Source organism: Leucopleurus acutus, assembly GCF_964270905.1.
Source record: "Leucopleurus acutus genome assembly, chromosome: 4".
Lineage (NCBI taxonomy): Eukaryota > Metazoa > Chordata > Mammalia > Artiodactyla > Delphinidae > Leucopleurus > Leucopleurus acutus.
Window position 1 is genome coordinate 107,896,622 of NC_139146.1, and position 20,013 is coordinate 107,916,634.

At 37.4% G+C, this 20,013-nt stretch overlaps 1 long non-coding RNA gene across 1 annotated transcript in view; it reads left to right on the forward strand.

Moving 5' to 3' along the window:
- The window catches only part of LOC309961476, a 205,909-nt gene that overhangs the window by 36,500 nt on the left and 149,396 nt on the right, over nt 1-20,013 (forward strand). The gene's annotated exons all lie outside the window — the stretch shown is intronic.

Sequence of the window (20,013 nt, forward strand, 5' to 3'; positions counted from 1 at the left end):
CACTCAGATAAAGTGAGTATAAATTAAGTTTAGTTTTCCATCTCCATATAGAGATTTTAAAGGTCATTTATGTTGTTTGTATGTATTGGGGTGGTATCTTGGTGACATTTCCTCTTTTTTTTTTGATAGAACCATTCTTATATTAAAAATAAAAAGCACGTATAGATTAGGAAAATAATGGTATCTGATTCCTTATAATGTACAGTTGATGCGTTACCTCTTCATGTTTGTTTCATAAGACATGTCATAGTTTATCAGGCATAAATTATCATGTTTTAAATGTTTTGGAGTTCTTCAGTAATAGACTGTCTTATCCATCACTAAAATATAATTTTAAAAATCACGCTTTCTATTTCTTCATTGCAGCTAATTTGTAATAAAAGTTGATTATATTCACTATCTGGCTACATGTTTTATTTTAGAGTGAGGATTTGCATGCATAATACCACTAACAAAGACTACCATCCAAACAGCAGTATTTGAAAGCATACAATAGATTTTTTTCACTAGGATCTAAAGAAAAAAGGTAAGTAAGACCAAACCATTTCTCCTCCATCCTCTTTTTTTAAACATTTTAGTTTGAGATAACTGCAGATTCACATACAGTTGTAAGAAATAACACAGAGAGATCCCATGTACTATTGACCAAGTTTCCCAACGTGGTAACGTCTTACGTAACTATAGTATACGACTACAGCCAGGAGTTTGACATTGATACAATTCATTGACCTTACTCGGATTTTGCCAAGTCTTATATACTCTTATGTGTGTTTGTCTTTAGTTCTGGGCAATTTTATACCATGTGCAGATTTATTTGACCACCATGACAATCAAGATACAGAAGAGTTCCAGCTCAAGGATCCCTCATGCTACCCTTTTAGAGCAATAACCACCTCCTCTCTCCAACTTCCTTAAGCCCTGGCAACCACTGATCTGTTCGCCATTTCTAGAATTTTGTGATCTCTATGTTATATAAATGAAACCATATAGTATAAAAAACTTCGAGATTGATCTTTTCCACTCAGCATAATTCTATTGATTTGCTTTTGCACATTTGGCAAAAAACAGTTGGGTATGTTTGTGTGGGTTTCCTTCTGGGTTCTCTATTTTGTTCCATTGATCTACACGTCTATCCCCAAATTGATCTATATATTTATCTCATTTCTATTAAAATCCACACAAGATTTTTTTGTGTGGACATAGGCAAGGTTATTCTAAACTTTATATAGAAAGGCACAGGGCCCTGAATGGCTAAAACAACTCTGAAAAGAAGAAAGTAGAAGGAATCACTCGATGCTAAGGCTTCCTATTGATATATAGCTACACTCATAAAGGCAATGTGGTATTGGTACAAAAATTAACTCAAAATGGATCAGAGACCTAAATGTAAAACTTCAACAGTATAAAAACATCTAGAAGAAAATAGGAGGAAATATTTGTGACCTTGGTTAGGAAAAGATAAAATTCATAAACTGGACTTCATAAAAGTTAAGAACTCTTCAAAAGCCTGACTGAACCTTTACTGATATACCACCTGACCAGGGCATATAAAGGAGAAGGCTAATAATTGATTTAGTAATTCTTAGTTGACCTCCCACTACCTGCCTATGAAAAAATTTAGACAGGCCAAAAGTGCAGTGAACACTTGGAGAGGGTATTTTATTGGAGAAAACTGGTGAAGGACAGATTAGGAGAAAATATTTGCAAACCACACATCTGATAAATGACTTGTATATAGAATATATAAAAATCTCTCAAAATTCAATGTTAAGAAAATAAACCCAGTGAAAGCTTGGCAAAAGATTTAAGCAAACGCTCACTGACGATATAACAGACACATGGAAATATGCTCACCACCATTACCATTAGGGAAATGGAAATTAAAACCACACTGATGTAGATAAGGCCAAAAGACAGTGGAGTAGAAAGACCCTCAGCTCACCTGCTTTCACAAGCACACCAAGATCACAACTATCTGCAGAACCACCATCTATGAAAAAGACCAAAATCTACCAGAAAACGTCTACAACTAAACACAACAGGAAGGAACCACAACGAGCCAGGCAGACTCACAATACAATCAAGTCCCACACCCCATGGTGGGCGACGCACAAACTGGAGAATAATTATACTGCAGAGGTTCTTCCGCAGGAGTGAGAGTTCTGAGCCCCAAGCTGGACTCCCCAGCCCAGGGGTCCTGCACCAGGAAGACAAGCCCCCGGAGCGTTTGGCTTTGAAGGCCAGCCGGGCTTAATTTCAGGCGCCCCACAGGACCCGGGGAAAAAGAGACTCCGCTCTTAAAGGATGCACACGAAACCTCACACGCACCTCACCAGAACTAATGCACTAATTTGATAGGAGCCTTGGCCAGACCTACCTGCTGGTCTTGGAGAGTCTCCTGGAGAGGCTGGGGGTGGCTGTAGCTCACGCTGGGGACACAGACTCGAGCCTACTGGCAGCCTCACTCAAAAACTCCTTCTATCCTGTGGAAGCCGGAAGACGCTGCTTTCAGGCGCCTGGTGAGATCCGCCCCCTGGCTCATTAGCACTAACACCTGGTCCCACCCAACAGCCTGCAGGTGTCACTGCTGGGACGTCTCAGGCCAAATAACTGACTAGGCAGGAACACAGCCCCATCCATGAGCAGACTGGCTGCCTAGAGACTTCCTGAACCCACAGAAGTCTCTAGACAAGCCTCTACACAAGGCCCTGCACACCAGAGTGCCAAGACACAGCTCCACCCACCGGTGGGCAGGCACCCATCCTGCCCTCCTGGAGGCCTGCAAGAGCCTCTTAACCAGCTTCACCCACCAGGGGCCAGACACCAGGCCCATGAAAACCACAATCCTGCAGTCTCTGGGCCCAGCCTGCCCACAGCAGACCAGACCCTACCCTGGGACCACCTGGGACCCAGCCATGCCCACTAGCAGGCCAACAGAAGCCTCGGGACACCCCGGACCCCAAACCCAATTGTGTCAGGAACTACCCCCTGGCCCCAGCAATGTGACACCAGATCTGGAGACTACTAACCCCAGGATCTGGCTTCACCCACTAGTGGTGGTGGTGGGCAACAGCCCCAGAGTCTTCTGGATCCTGACTCTAGCCACCAGCGAGCCAGCACTAGCCCTGGGGCCCGCCGGGGTTCTGTAGTCAGCTGCTTCATGACCAGGCCCCGCTAATGAGAAGCCAGCATCTGCACAAGGCAGGAACCGGCAACCAACCAGGCTAAGGGGCCAACCAAGCTGTCCAGGCTGCCCACATAGTTGGACAGCCATGACAGAAGGACCCAAGAAGCCCTCTTAGGGGGAACCCCTAGAGCATATAGTTTGGGTGACGAGAGGGGCGTACACTGCCGGGATGCATAAAATGCCTCCTACAGAAGGCCACTTCTCCAAGGTCGAGAAATGTAACTAACCTACCACACACATAAAAATACCAATAGCGACTTAGACAAAATGATGCAGCAGAGGAACATGTTCCAGATGAAGGAACAAGATAACACCCTAGAAGAAGAACTAAGTGAAGTGGAGATAGGCAGTCTAGCTGACAAAGAGTTCAGAGTAAAATGATCGTAAAGATGATGAAAGAACTCAAGAGAATGGATGCACAGAGCAGAAGCTTTAAACAGAGTTAGAAAATATACAGAGCAACCAGAGATGAAGAATACAATAATTGAAATAAAAAATACACTAGAAGGAGTCAGGAGCAGACAGCAGGGATGGGCAAACTACTACTTCCTTTTTTTTTTTTAAAAAAAAGATAAAGTTCTATTAGAACATAGCTATGCTTGTTTGTTTATGTATTGTCTACAGCTGTTTTGAACTATACAACAGAATTGAGTAGTTTATTACAGAGAACTTTTGGCACACAAAGCCAAAAATATTTACTCTCTGGTTTCTTACAGAAAGTTTGTTGACCTCTGGTGTAAAGTATAATTCTTATAATAATCCCATGTCCCATATGGTTCTTCCTTCCTGGATGAACCCTTACTGATATACCACCTGACTAGGACATACAAAGGAGAAGGCTAATAATTGATTTAGTAATTCTTAGCTGACTTCCCACTACCCACCTCTGAAAAAATTTAGAGAGGCCAAGAGTTCAGTGAACACTTGGAGAGGGTATTTTGTTGGAGAAAATTAGAGAAGGACTATAGCATTTTCCCTTGCCTAAGGTTTCCCCAGACTACTACTATAACATACACACTTCATAAGCAGGAGACAGGGATATTCCTACCAACATCCAGCCTAGTCAGGGAGTGGGATGGAGGTAAGAGGGAATTTAAGAAGTCCACCATGAGTTGGAGACAAAAGACACAGACTTAGTGGGTGAGAGACTGGCTGACACTGCCTATGGTAGCAGATGAGTGGTTGTTTTTGGAAAAGAACTGTACTCCCAATACTACTTCAATAGGATGGCCCTCAGCCAAACATAGAACTATTATTATTGTTTGCTCCCAGCTTATTTATGTCATTGGTATCTCAAACTTCCAGGAAACTAAATAATCTTCAACTATGAAAGAGGAGGAAAGAAAGTCTATTGGGACAAAGGATCAATAACTTGGATTTTTGCTTTTTCATATTTTGCATTTCAAGATTTAGCCATGAGGTTGTTTGGGTTTTTTTCCCAGCATTTTTCTTTACTCTCCTCCCTTTCCCTTACATGCCCTAATCTATTTTTTTTTTCTTTTGTTCAACTAAATATATGTCATGTTGAGATTATCACAGAATAAAATATGTTTCAATTTTAGATTTGTTTCTGCATATTTGCCTGGGCAAATGATGTTCTATTACATTTTTTCACTTTTTATTGACATAATTACTGATTAAGAAGAGCAACTGAATTATGTCAGGTTCAGTGAATTAGATCTGGGAGACAATTTAGATGTAAAGAGTTGTTAATTGCTATCTAATTAAAAATGAAAGCCTCTGAACCGCCCTACAATGACTACCCTTCCACCCCTCTCCATAGTACATGATGTCTTAGTAGAGAAAACTAAAATTTTGAAATGACATGAATGGGCAAAAATCAAATGACATTTTGGTAATTCCTGAGACTACCAGTTAAGACATATATGCATATCGTCATAGCAAGCCAAAATCTAAGAGAGGAAAGAATGGGGTAGCAGGATGGATTTCCTCATCTTATAAACAGGAAGAGGGCAGGAGCTGTGTCTGTCTTGCGTGACACATACTAAGAAGATGCTCAATAATGACTGCTGGTCATCAGTGTGCCCCACAGGGTCCTTGTGAACATTCTTTTTCTTTTTTTTAATAAATTTATTTATTTATTTATTTTTGGCTGAGTTGGGTCTTTATTGCTGCATGTGGGCCCTCCCCAGGTGCACTAAGCAGGGGCCACTCCTCGCTGCGGTGCGTGGGTTTCTCATCGCGGTGGCCTGTCCCCTTGTGGAGCATGGGCTCCAGGCACGCCGGTTCTAGAGCCCAGGCTCAGCAGCTGTGGCGCTCGGGCTTAGCCGCTCTGTAGCACGCGGGATCCTCCCGGACCAGGGCTTGAACCTGCGTCCCCGCATTGGCAGGTGGACCCTCAACCACTGTGCCACCAGGGAAGTCCCCTTGTGAACATTCTTTATGTGAAATAATGCATAGAGAATTACTGAGTACCAAGACATAGTAAGTGTAAAATAAATGTCTTTTCCTTGGTATCACCTGTTACATGCTTAGTGATCAAAGTATCAATCATTGCTCTCTGCTGAAGGCTAAAAGTATTTTTTAAAATAGTCCATGAACTAGCTTAGACAGGATACAAAGATTTAGACCCCTTTTGTTTTGCAATATGGAAAACGTTTCAGCTTTTTGAAGCCCTCAAAGTCTTCTAAGTAAATAGTTCTGATGGTTTGGAACACAGATGTCATTAACAACTCTATTTCTGTCAATCTGACTATAGGCAGGCTACATTATTTTAAGCTATTCTTACCACCTGTAATGTTCTACTGAGGCCTCTTAGCATGTGAGCTGATAAACTGACCATTAAAAAATAGAACTTAATTAGGTAAGGGTATTCTGGAAGTTCAGATACAGAGAAGTAATCTACATATAACTACATGGGTTTTTGTTCTGATTTTTCTCCTGATTCTAAGCAAATAATATTATGTCTATTTATTTGAACATTTTATTTTTTTCATAGCTGAGATATATTTAATCTATTTTTATATATCTTTATTGGATACTTGAACATTTTAAACTATATAACAGAGAAAAAAATTGAAATTGATGGATTGTATTAGTTCTGTTTAATATTCAAAATACTTTACAATCACATTACTCATACTGTATGCAATTCTTCAAAAATGGATCCTCTTAAAGAAAAACATTTTGAAAGAGTATTAACAATTTATTGCTAATGCAGAAGAAAAAGAAAAATGATTATTGGTAGAGATTGAGTTGAATATAAACAGTGTAAGATGACACAGGGCTTCAAAAAGTTATGTATCCTGTGGGAACAAAAAAATATATATTTTAAATGACTAAACTGTTGATGAACTTTGATATTCATATTTAAAGACAAGAAAATTAGTATTTTACAAGTCTGTAATTTCCTTATAAATATTCTTAGAAATATTGAGAGAAAAAAGGAAACAAAACTATTTAAAAAACAATGAAGCATTAATAGAATGTTAGACTCCATTAGAAACACCTGCTGCAGTTGAGAGGCTATTTCATGCTAATATTTCAGTGATGTACATGAGTATTTTGATGCGTGGGGTGTGCCCTGAAGATACATGACAGCTGGTAGTTCAATTTTTAACACTAACCTCTGATCATTGAAAAATATGAGTTGTGGTCCACACAGCAGTTTGCTAGAAATATGTTTAAGACCCACTAGAGAGTCTGTGAATTGCTTTACTAAAAGCTTTATTGTTTGCTGCTGTTGCTAATGCACTGGAAAGAAAAATTAAAACAAAATAACATTCAAAAGAGTTTCCATGGACCTTGGTGTTTCTCCTGGAAAGACAGCTAATATGATTTTTTTCTACTTTCTACTTATAGAGATTGTTGCAGGAGCAGACAGACTTGGCTAAAAATATAATCTAGGAAAAGCAAACCAAAACTTGAAATTTTGCTGGTTATTTAGGTTGCTTGGATTTAAGCATTAGTAAATTATTCTCTTATTTAGGTAATCTTTATTCAGTTGTGACAGGTGAAACCCCTGTAAAGGATCTAGAAAAGTCAGAGAAATAAATTAACTTTCTGAATAACAAAACTTTGAGATTTTTCCCTGGACTGAGGATAAAAGGGCATTTGTTTGCTTTCTGGAAGCAGATGGCTAGGATTCCTGGAAGAGAGAAAATTGAAGGGAATGAATGGGGAGGGTAAGAGAAGTTCCCACCAGTTGAGGTTAAAATAAATTTCCCCAGCAAAACCTTTTATTATGGTAGGTATGGCTGGGGAATTTAAGGAAAATGCTATCTAACATTCAATTTAAGTTTGTTTCCATTTCTGGCTCTGCTGCAATTCCCCAACATCATCCCAGATCAAATAGTCTAACATAAGTGTACTTTGAAAATTTAGAGGGGAGAGGCCAAGAAGGCAAAAAGGAACAGATAATTTAATGAGAGCCAGAATCTGGGATAAGAAGGAACCAGATGCCCCATTTCACCATTTCACTCCACATGCCTGCACATGTAAATAAATGTTAGTAGTCTTAACACAGACCTAACGTCTGAATTTCCTTCAGAAATTCTGAAATATTTTGATCCCTAAAAATAATTTTAGGTTATTTATGTTTAAATTCTAATTTCATACTTGATATTGTCAACCTTTATAATAAAAAGGTTAAGTGGTTTAGCCAGCAAAATCGACTTTATTCAGGAATAGTAGAGGAATTGCAACTTGGGACAAACTCTGGCTAACCATAGGCAAGTCTGGAGCACAGAACAGGAGAGCGTTCTTTTGTAGAGGGAAGGAGGAAGTTGGGAAGGGTAGTTTGAATGAAAGTTCACTGGAGGAGAGCAAGAATTCGGGGTTGTGGCGGCTTCTCATTGGTTGAGTTGCAGCAGTTTCTCATTGGCTGGGTTGTTGCTAAGCGTCGAGAAAATCTTCCTTCTTCCTGCTGGGGTATATAAAGTAAGATTCTTCCTGCTGGGGTATGTAAAGTATGCTGCCACAGGTGGTACGAGTGGTGCATGTGTGGTACATGTGTGAGCACTCTTCCTTCAGGGCTTTCCGATTCCATTTTGAATGGGGCTTTTCCTTTATTCATTTCCACAGTATATAAATTTGATATCAAACTTAATATTTGATCATTCTACTGCTGCTCAGATAATGTATTTTCAATATTCAATATTCTGTGCTTCAAAAATTAATAGTTTTTAATTATCCATAAAATATTCATATTTTACAAGTGAGGAAATTGGTTACTTCAAACTAAGATGAATCAGTAACTCAAGAACTAAGTTCATAACTTAAGAATTGATAATAAAACTGTATAGACTTTGCATTCAAACGAATTCAAATTTTGGCTTTGTTGCTTATTTTCTGTATGATGATGAATAAGTTACTTAATCTTTTGAATTTTCAGTCTTTTCGTTTATGAAATAGGGATAATATACATGAATTTCAGAGTTGCTGGGATGATTAACTGAAATAATAAATGTAAAGAAGCTAATATGTGACTCAATAAAATTCTAGCTATTAGTAGAAAATTCCTATCTCTATAATAATGATAATGATAACAACGATAATAGTAATATTACAAAAACAATAATAATAGTAACAGTATCATTTTTTTCCCGATTTGTTTGTCACCTTTAAGCTCAGATAGGATAGGAAGGTTTGCTTGTTTTTTTTTTCCTTTGCATATCATTATTATGTTATTGACTTGTGGAAAGGAGGTTTCCTATTAATATAATTTCTTGAATTTGTTTGACAAGTGTAATAAAATATGGCATCTGAACAAAAAGGTAGTTATGCTGTAACTGAACACATCAAAGAGCAAAGAATGGGACGTGATGTAGACTTCAGAAATTTCCTAAGTGTTGTTAGAAAACTACTGGCAAGAAGATGGTTTACTTTAGGGCTGTTATTTTCAACAATCTAGGCAGAACTCAGAGGTCTGAGAAGTATCTTTCTATGCATTTTCCCTTTTCATAACTTCATATTGAGATAAATGATTCCATTTTCTTGTCAATGACAGTATCCAGTTGCTAAAATATAATTATTTGAAAACAGTTTTTAAGAGCTAGTTTTCTTTAGAGGAAAAAGAAATATCTGTTCTATTTCCACTTATCTATACATTAAATAATAAAGTTCCATTAAGAAAAATTAAATAAATACTTTGTCACAAAAATCTCTTTGTTCTGCACATTACTTCATTTTAACAGATTTATTGAGATAATTCACATACCATGCAGTTCACTGACTTCTGTACATTAATTCTTGATAAAGATATACTTAGTCCCATGAAATCTAAGATTCCAAAGATAAAGTCAAAATAAACATATTTATGTTAAATATCCAATCTGTAAAAAGGACTAGAGGAGAATAGAGTAGGTCCTCAGGGGAGACAGAGATTTACAATACATTTTTCCCTCAGGCAATAACACTTAAATTAGAGGAATTGGCTATAGGTACATAAGATATTTAAACAAGGCTATACATAAGTAAGATATTTAAACAGCTTATATACAATATGATATAAGAGATATCATGATAGTCAAGGACTTACAATAATCAAATACATGGCATAAAATTAGAGTGATTTAGGGATTTGGGGGAAGAATATCTATTTCACACTAGGTTAGTCAATGAAAATTTCCTAGATGAGATAAGATTTATGCTGTGAGTTTAAAGAAGACAGAGCAAAAGGGACATGTCCCTGGGTAAAGATTAAAAAATGGGTAAAAACATGTACAAAGGCAAAGAAGTAGAAAACCCTAAGACACCCTCAAGGAACAATGTGTGGGAAAAAAGTTAGCTGGAGTGGAATGTTCCTCTTGAGGAGAACTGCACATATATTCTCCAACTGGGATACTCATGAGTAAGGCTGCTAGCCAGGAGTTCCACAAAGCCACAAGACATGCAGCATACTTTCCTGAAATATTACATTTTTACAGGAGTAACTAATTGAAAGTATGATGTTTGTTTTTGAAAAATTCAGATATATTGTGAAGTGAAAACTTATAAGTCATTTGTTAAGTGTTTAAGCTACTCCCACAAATTTAATGGGTATGGGTTCATTCTCCTTAGCTATTTGAGTCCTTTAGTTCCACTAGTGGAATAACCTGAGCATTGAGAATTGAAGATAAGGGTGATGAGATCCATTAGGTTTAGTTTGCGAAGGAACTTGAATGTCAGATTAATGAGTTTGGACTTCACTTGGTAGGAGTGAGAAGCCTTTGAAGAATGCTAAAGAGTAGGAAAACACAAAAAATATACAATTTTAGGAAATTACTAAACTATATTACTATAATTACAACTTAATATACAGGATGGATGAACGAGGAGAGATTATAGACTGAAACCAACTTAGAAGATGCAAACACAAAGGACTTGTTAAGAGTTGCCTTGTTTTGAGAGCCAGTTCTATAATGTGATTCAAAAAACTGTTTAGGGAGCCTTCTCGACTATTTTGAAAATTAAAAAGACCATTTCATTGAGCCCCTCAATTACTAATTTAAAATCTAAGAACTGTTTATAGTAAAAGAGAAATCCTATGAAGTCTTGACTTTAATACAAAGAGACACTAAGTTATAGTGCCATGCCATTTCTAAACTGTACTAATAGAAAATATCACCCATTAATAATTTGTGTTGATTTGTTTTCATCAGAAAAAAATAAACTTTCCAAATGAATCTTATCAGAAGTCATTCAAGAAACACATCTCATTTAACATGAGAAATTAAAGCAGACCCAATCCAAAGCTACCCTAAATAGCAAATGTTGATCTGATCATGTGTTCTAAGAAAAATAGCAGTAATCTCAAAAGGTGATGTTTTTGAGGATTGGCACTGTTGGTGGAATATTTAATGAACAGTCTAACTGTGGCTCCCTGGCAGTGAAGAGGTCTTGGAATGGTAAAAACTATGATGGAGTAAATAGCAAAGTCTCGTTTCTGCTCAGCTGGATCTCTGCTTCAGCCACCTGAGCCTTCAGCTGCATTTAATTCTCTCCATTTCTGTGGATGGTAACACATTCCTACACAGGAAGTAGACAAGCTACCATAAGAACAAAAGCTCTTAGTGTGCCCCATCAGTCCTAGGCTCCTTTTGATGATAAGTCTGTTACTTTTGCCTTTTTTTTCCCCATCTTTTTCAGGCATGGGACCCTGTTTCATAATAAGTAGGAGGATCTCAATTTCTTGAAGCTTCCAGGATACCCATAGTACAGCTATCTCTTTTTCATAAAGGCTTACAAGGCTTTTTTTTTTTATGGTTTTTACATTTATTAACTGGGTCAATAGTACAAGTCTTTGAGTACATTTACTTAGTTTCAGGTTTTACATGGTTCCAGTTGTAAAATGATATACGGTGAAATCCCTGGTTGAAAATGTAAAAGGTTTTAATACACTTCTGAAGAGTGGTAAACTACCTAGTTTAAATACTCCTGTGCTCACTTTCCACTCAAATCATCCAAGATGGAAACCTCATCAACCCCAAAGCATATATAGCTGGGAGTGGAATAAAGTGGGCTGGGATGTCTAGGACCAATTGGAATTTCAAATACAGTATATCCTTTTATCCCCCTAGTTTTATTGGAAAATAACTGACATATATCACCATATCAGGCTTACAGTGTACAATATGATGGTTTGATTTATATATCTTGTGAAATAATTCCCACAGTAGATTTAGTTAACCTCCATCATCTCATAAAGATACAACAAAAAGAAAGAAAAAACTTCTTGTAATGAGAACTCAGGATTTATTCTTTTAACTTTCCTATATATATAAAAGAATACAAATATATCTTTTTAATACAATTCCAATTTTGAAACTTTTAAGTAACATGAGTGCCACTTGCTAGGATATCCGCAAATCCTCAGGCCTTTGGGGTTTATCCTTCTGATAATTACATAACAGAATGTTAAAATGGAACTGTTCCGGTTTTAGTTTCAGCCAAAAATCCCAAGATGATTATATGGGACCACCACGCAGACTTGTAAAGGAGGATCAGGAGAAACATTTATTCTCAGGTTGAGGAGATAAATAGGCCCAGAATTTGATATCAGAAGAGGATAGGGAGAGAGGATTGTTGAGGTGTGTTGAGTCATCTACTTGCAGGATGGAGGAGTGGGGTTGCTTGCCCCTCAATTCATGCTTAGAAAAGGGACTAAAGGAGACACACAGAGAGTTTAACAGATGCACCTAATGTTTCAGAGAAGACAGCAGACTTGAGTCTGCCTTACACTGGAGACTAGATCCAAAGTGCCAGGGCCTGGCTGGCTGGTTGTTTTACTGATGGTGGAATGACAGAGTTGGTGGCATTGGCCAGCTTTCACTTCTAGAGTCTTTCTGGACAAAAGATGCATGAGTGTTAACTGTGGGCTGAGGTGACTGACACACCTGAACCATGGTTCACTCCGATGCTCTACAGCAGGGTGAACTGTAGGATTTCTCGAGGCTGAGAAAAGAGCCAGCAGCCACCAGAGATGAATTTCCTCACATGAAGAGAACTATCGATGAGAGATCCATGGCAATAGTTTGTGTCTCTGAAGAGCCCAAGAAAGTGCCCACAGAAGTAAGGGTCACCTTTAAAACTTGGTGCAGTCCAAGGAACACCTCATGGCAACCCTAGAAAGAAAAGTGAGACTTTTCCTGCTCCTTTCCATCTCCCTAACCTTGTCCACCTACAACTCTCAAGGATGGAAACTGAGATTGACAGGATGGAGTTGGAGATATGCTAGAGCAGGTCAGCAAAGAGAGCAGACAAGGAGGCATCCTTGGTGGAAATTTAAAAGTTTGTTTATTATACTTGTCTGGCTATATTAAGAACTGTGCTGCTTTTTATCATCAGAAAATGATTAGAAAGTATTAAGGCTTCTTCCAAATTTTACCCAGGGGCAATGGGGAAATTAGCCTCAAATAATAAAATTAAAGGGTCAGCAGAAAACAAATACAGTTGCTTTTACATTGCATCTCACAAGTTATGCTTGTTCAATGTAGCTGTTATATTCAAATAAAATTGTCTCCATCCCATGTGCTTTGGAGATCCAGAATCCACCTGTCACCCCTCCCAGGATTTCTCTGGATATATATGAAGCAATCCTGTTCCTATCTTTTCCTTTATAGCTGCTCTTTTCTCTCTGCCCTACACTAACCCAAACATTAGAACATTTCCCTTGATAATTGAAAAATGTCTCCCGCAAAGGCAGTTATACTTAATAGACTCACTGACAATTTGGGGTTGTAGGCAGGGAGTAGCACAAAAGTTAGTTTAAAATTAAATATTAGACATGATAGATTCTAGAAGTTCCTTGGTCATATTCATCTCACTGAACCTTTTTCTGGTCAGTTTCCAACTCTCAAGTGGTTCACCCCCTCAGCTATGTTGCTGACCCTCTACTTTTAGGAGACTCTCTCTGTATGTTTCCCAACTTTTCCAGTTATTAGCTGTGGAACCTGGGTCAGGTTACTTAACTTTTTAGTTAAGTAAAGAAAGTCTTACTTTCCTTATATATTAAATTGAGATATAGTTAGTAGCTACATCATACTGGAAAGATTAAATGACACACATAAAGCAATTAGCATAGTTCCCAGCACAGAGGTGATATTAAAATACTCAAAGGTAATAAAGTACTTAAGGTAATAAAAAAAATTAAGGATAATAAAGTACTTAACTCTATCTTGGGATATTCTACTCAATGTCATTATGACCTAGAGGGTAAGGTTTTATTGGGACAGTCGCCTTCTCACACGAAGAGAACTCCTCCAAGTATTTTTCTAAGTGAAACAGTTCTCACCCCAGAAGGTGTTACCTCCTTAAAAATAATATTATCATTCTCCCCAGAACATTTATGTAAAAATAGTATAAATGCCGGTAGGAGACAGACTGAAATATTAGACTGCACATTTCTAGATGGAAGGTCCTGAAAGTTTATTCAATTCTCTGTGCATATTGTATTTTATAGCTAGAACCTGAATTACTTTTCTTGAAATCAGAGATCTTACTCATTTCCATGACTTACTAATAATTTCAAAGATATAAAACAATTAAAGGGACTAGTCAAAGAAGGTCTGGGACACTGAAGGTGGCTCTTTAGGACCCCTCTTCCTGCATTAGATGCTCACTCTCTGGCCCAGAATAAAAGATGAGGTCTCTAAGTTAGGTTTTGTGGTATCACCTATCACAGCAGAGTGAGTGTTCAGTCCATGAAATATCTCCATTTTATATCTCAGCTTACATGACATTTTCTAGGGAGTCATACCTCTTCAAAGGCCATCATCTTAGGAAATAGCATTACTATACCTGGATGTCCAATTATTGCATCCAGAAGAACATTAGTCTGAATCATCAGCCTTCTTTTCTTTCTCTGGGGGCTTTCTCCCAATGGTTTGGGAGAAAGTGGATTACCAGCCAGCTTCTTCAACACCTTCAATCAGTTCACTCTCTGACCTCAGTTACTATCTCTTTGCCACAAAATTCTAAAGTTATTATTATTTGTCTGACTACATTTTTTAATATTTTAAACAAAGAATAGTGTTTCTAATACCTTGATGACCACCAAGATTTGCAATACCCAATGAGGAGCAGGAATAAAGCATGTTCACAGTGACCATAACTCTTTCAAGCTCTTTTGATATCCTTTTGCCATCTCGATTACTGATACCTTCAGTTGTGCACAGTTATTTGAACCTTCTGATATGATTTCATGGAGACAGTTAATTGAATGTGCAATGTTTCTAAAGTCAACTTCACTTCCTCCTCTGGAAAATCCAGTTTAACACGTTTTATATCAATCAGAGGTTTCAACTCAGCTTCGTAAAGCATTTCTTTATCTCGGGGAGCATCATTTACATCCATCTGATTTTCATTTAATTATATCACTGAACTTACAAACACTCTATTACACCATTTAGCTGTGACAGAGATTTATGTAACATTTGACACACCGTACATCAGTGAAACTTACAGTATCACTCAGGGCAATGTGTCTTTTCTTTTTTAACAATATGGATTAATGAGAATCCAATCTTCTTTCTCCAGAGAAAGAAGTTCAAGGGTTCTCTCCCAATATAGGCTATTAATCAGCACCAGATGGGAGGGTGATGCTGGCAAAGCTCCTCTTACCCTCTCTGATGCTTCCAAACTCTTTTTGATCCAAAGGAGTGCTGGAATCTCTCCTCAGCCTGGACTTCTACAAAAGCTCTCCCTTCTGTGGTGTCTTCCCATATCATCAGTATGCACGTTTTCCCAGACTGTGGCTCAGAAGAGCTGGAGCCAGTTCATGGGCTCCTGCTGCTTCCAAAGCCCCATATGAAGTCTGTCTGCCTATTAAGCAATGCACAGGGGGGCGAGACTCCTCCGGAATCCCTTGGCATTTGGTGCTGGATCCCACAGCTCCCGCAGAGGCACTTTTGTTCATGAATGGATGCCAAATTTTAGTTGTTAAAAGGGGGTGGAAAAAGGAGGGACATTTTATGCTTCCATGATGCTCTCCTAGGGTGACATATTTGAAAGTGCTTTGAAAATTGAAATATTAGGTGGTATTACTATATGTCTTGTAGTTATTGCCATTGACTTACCCCTAGTTTGAGCATGTGTGTTTACAACATTTTTGTTCTTGCTGTTTTCTCTGTCTCTCCTCTTCAGTTATTTTAGCAATCTAAGTTGTCATAACTGCTTGCATTTAGTTTACTCAGTTCAGAATTATTAACTTAGTTACTTAATAACTGTAATACCTTTTAATGATAATCATCAGAGTTTAGATTAGAAAATCCAACATAGATAGAAGTAAATACTGCCACCTTCCTGTCCTTAAGTCCTTCCTTGTATAAATACACGGAAATTAAAAGGAAAACATGACGAATACAGTAAATAATAATAGAGGCAATAGGAGAAAGCCCAAAGAGAGAAGGGTGACAAAAATGGAGAGTGCTGGCCATAGTTGGCTTTGGTGTGTCTGACAGTCTAAGTAGCCAATGCTTGATGACAATTGCCAACTTGGTCCCTTTAATGAGTCTTTGATACAAGAATAAAGAATACAGACTGTTCTTTCAGATGACCAATTCTTTCTATGATATGTGTGAGACAGTATATTACAGTATATTTAAACCTAATAAACTAGAGTCTTTATGGATTCTTTCCTAATTGAAATTTGGAAGATACAACTATTTGGGGTAAAATAATATCATTTCTAGCCAGTATATGACCTATTACTATTTTGAACTTATAAGAAGAGCTTAAGCTATGTCATCTGGTTTTATTCTGTATAGTTGAATTCAGACAATAATATGGAAGCATTTTTTCCAGACTATAAAAAAAAATCTGCAAACAGGAAAAAGTTGAGAAATATATAAGCAAAAAAAATAAGAAAATGATAATATCCAACCATTCCATCTCCTAGAGTAGTCTACTGTTAGTGTTTTGGCAAGTACAATTACAGGAAGAAAAAAATTTTGAATAACTTCTTCCCCTGACTTCTCTTCTTGAAGTCCTAGAGTCTCTTCCTATAGATAGGAGTCTGAATAAGTTGTGGTAACTTGGGGCTCTAAATGGAGCTCATGAAGTTTGTCCTATTATATCTGTTTTCTCTCCAGAGTTGAAGATGAATGAATGGTAAAGAAATCTCACAAACAAGTATTTTATTTATCACATATTTTCCCATGTAGAAATAAAGAATGTAAGACTAATTCATGGTAAAATGGCTTATGTTTACAATTTAGTTACTTAACATGTAAATACTAACTTGTAAAATTCAGACTTTCTGTTATTAAAAGGACATCACACATTTTCAATGAAATATTCCAAAACTACTGAATCATCAGTATGGGTAGAGTGTAAATTTGCCTTCCTAAAACTGGTATACTCAATTTTCTTATTCCTTATATTATTTCAGCTACGAATGAATATGATTCACAGAGTACACTTGAAATAATTTTGGTTTTAAAGGTGTTAAACCAGGGGTACATTTTATTTTAAACTTTTTAATCAACTGTATGGAACTTTTAAGTGCCCAGTGAGAAAGATGCCAGATGTATGAACAGCAAAGAGCTGTTGTCTTTGATGCATTACACTGAGATAAGTGAGTTTCCCTAGGATCAGTCAGGACCTGACTTTTCTCTGCCTCACTATAGTAATACTATGGGTGATGATGTTGTCCCCAGAGTCACATTATTATAGGTCAATCTAATGGCCAACACTATGACCTCATGTACAAAAGTTTTATAATTGCATGTCAGGAGGAAATAACACTTAAATACGACAGATTCTTTGTTTGACTCTGTATTGCATTTTGCATGCTGTCTTGCCAAACATAGTTAGCAAGCCAATAATAGGAATAGTGAAACCCATGTTGACCCCCAAAACAAAATACGATTTTAGTTTCTCGAAAATCTATTGGAAGAAAAGAGACACTTCTCTTTCAAATGGCTGACGTGGAGTTTAATTTAATACACCAGAAGATTCCATCTTAACCCTCCTAACACTCTTATCGCAACAGATATACCATGGATGCATATCTGCTTTGGACACACATGGTTGCTTTCAGCCAGGTACAAGAAAAAAGAATGTGCAAATATAAAGCATTACGTCTTATGATATATTCTACCCATATGCTTGCCAGCTCTAATGGAATCCACAGACAGATGGTTTTTATTAGTAACTCTAAGCTACCTACATTTTTCTCATACCTTTCTCATTTGTATTTAAAGTGCTTCCTTGTCTTAGGTACAAATATCTTTAAATATTTGTGTGAAGGCTTCTCTTTTGGAGACTTTGACTGAAATGATTTTTCTCAAACTGGTAGGTATTCTCAGTGTGTCTCTAGACCCCAAAGACATTCTCAGCTTGACTTTGTATAGCAGCCTACATCTGGTTCTACTCAAATTCCTTTCTTTTTCTCTTCTCCAAGCCCTCACCTCATCCCTTGCTCACTTTGCTTTTCACTTCTTGTTTTTATTTCGCCTTAGGAATATGAAATACAGAAAAGCAAAGATGAATTTTAAAAATTTGAGGAAAGGGAAGAAATTAAATGGCAAAATAATGGGAACTGTTGGAGAAAAATGATCCTCTTTGAGTTATTTTATATTAGTAACAAACTTGTTTACTCCACTGTCAAATTGATTTTCATTTAAGGACACGTATAACCAAACTTCTGTCCAATTTACAGGGCATGCAAAAAAGAGTTAACAGGTACGCCTGAGACTGTGGTCTTTAGAAAGGCCTGCTTGCAAGCTGGGCTCTGGGTTAGAGTCTGGAAACTTAAATTCTAAACAGTTGCCTATACTGATATAAAGTTTCCTTAAATGGTAGAGTGGCTCACTGTGCCTAGTTTGTTTGTACGACCACATAGTTCATGCTGCACGCTTACTTTCCATCTGGGAGTCTGGAATTTTGATATATACTAAAAAGAAGTTCCCTATATGACCACTCTCTAATTAAAAACCTTTTCACACATGTTGTCAAACTCAAACTTGTTGCTGGAGGAATTAAGCATGTCCACTGAGAGAGGACTCTTGGAAGCCTGTGCCTTGTTTCTTGCAGATTTTACTCCATGTGCCTTTTTATTTGCTGATTTTGCTTTGGATCCCTTTGCTATAATAAATATTAGCAGTGAATATACTATACGCTGAGTCCTGTGAGTCCTTCTAATAAACCACCAAACCTGGGAGTGTTCTTGGGGACCTCTGACACGCATTGATTGAAATGTCTTTCTTAAGATTGATACATTTTAAATAAATATTTATTGAACACATATTATGTGAATTGAATTATGCTATGTGAAACTAAGATAAGGAACCCAGACCTATTTTAAGAAATTAACAGTTTTGTGGCTATGTCAACATACAGAAGTGTATAAAAAGAATATCCAACAAAGAAGATGTGGCACATATATACAATGGAATATCACTCAGCCATAAAAAGAAACGAAACTGAGCTATTTGTAATGAGGTGGATAGACCTAGAGTCTGTCATACAGAGTGAAGTAAGTCAGAAAGAGAAAGACAAATACTGTATGCTAACACATATATATGGAATTTAAGAAAAAAAAAATGTCATGAAGAACCTAGGGGTAAGGCAGGAATAAAGACGCAGACCTACTAGAGAACGGACTAGAGGTTATGGGGAGGGGGAAGGGTGAGTTGTGACAGGTCGAGAGAGAGTCATGGACGTATACACACTAACAAACGTAGTAAGGTAGATAGCTAGTGGGAAGCAGCCGCATGGCACAGGGATATTGGCTCGGTGCTTTGTGACAGCCTGGAGGGGTGGGATAGGGAGGGTGGGAGGGAGGGAGACGCAAGAGGGAAGACATATGGGAACATATGTATAACTGATTCACTTTGTTATAAAGCAGAAACTAACACACCATTGTAAAGCAATTATACCCCAATAAAGATGTTAAAAAAAAAAAAGAATATCCAATTAACTGAGTCAAAGCAGAACAAGGAAAATACAAGAAGCTTATTTCAATGGAACTTCTGAAGGTGTAGATACTTAATCTCGTTCAAATATCAGGAAAGCTCATGGCAGGTGAGTTATAATGTTAGTTAGCAGAACAAGTAGGCTTTGACAGCTTATGATATCTGAAGGCAGGAGGAAGAGGAGTTTTGGAATGTTTCCCTTGAAACTTCACAAGTGGATAGAAGGTATAGCAAAGAAGTGAATAATATAGAGTATATCAAGGAAATACAATATAATTGTTACTTGTGGCACAAAGTGGAATTTTCAAGTGCTCTTGATTAAAATCCTAATAATTTGAATGCCTTATTTATAACTCATTTTTATACAAAATTTATGGATTATTATAGAAGGCCCATCAATATATATACATATCGCTGATACAGTTCATTGTACAGCAGATGTAACATAACATTGTAAAGCAAGTATGCTCC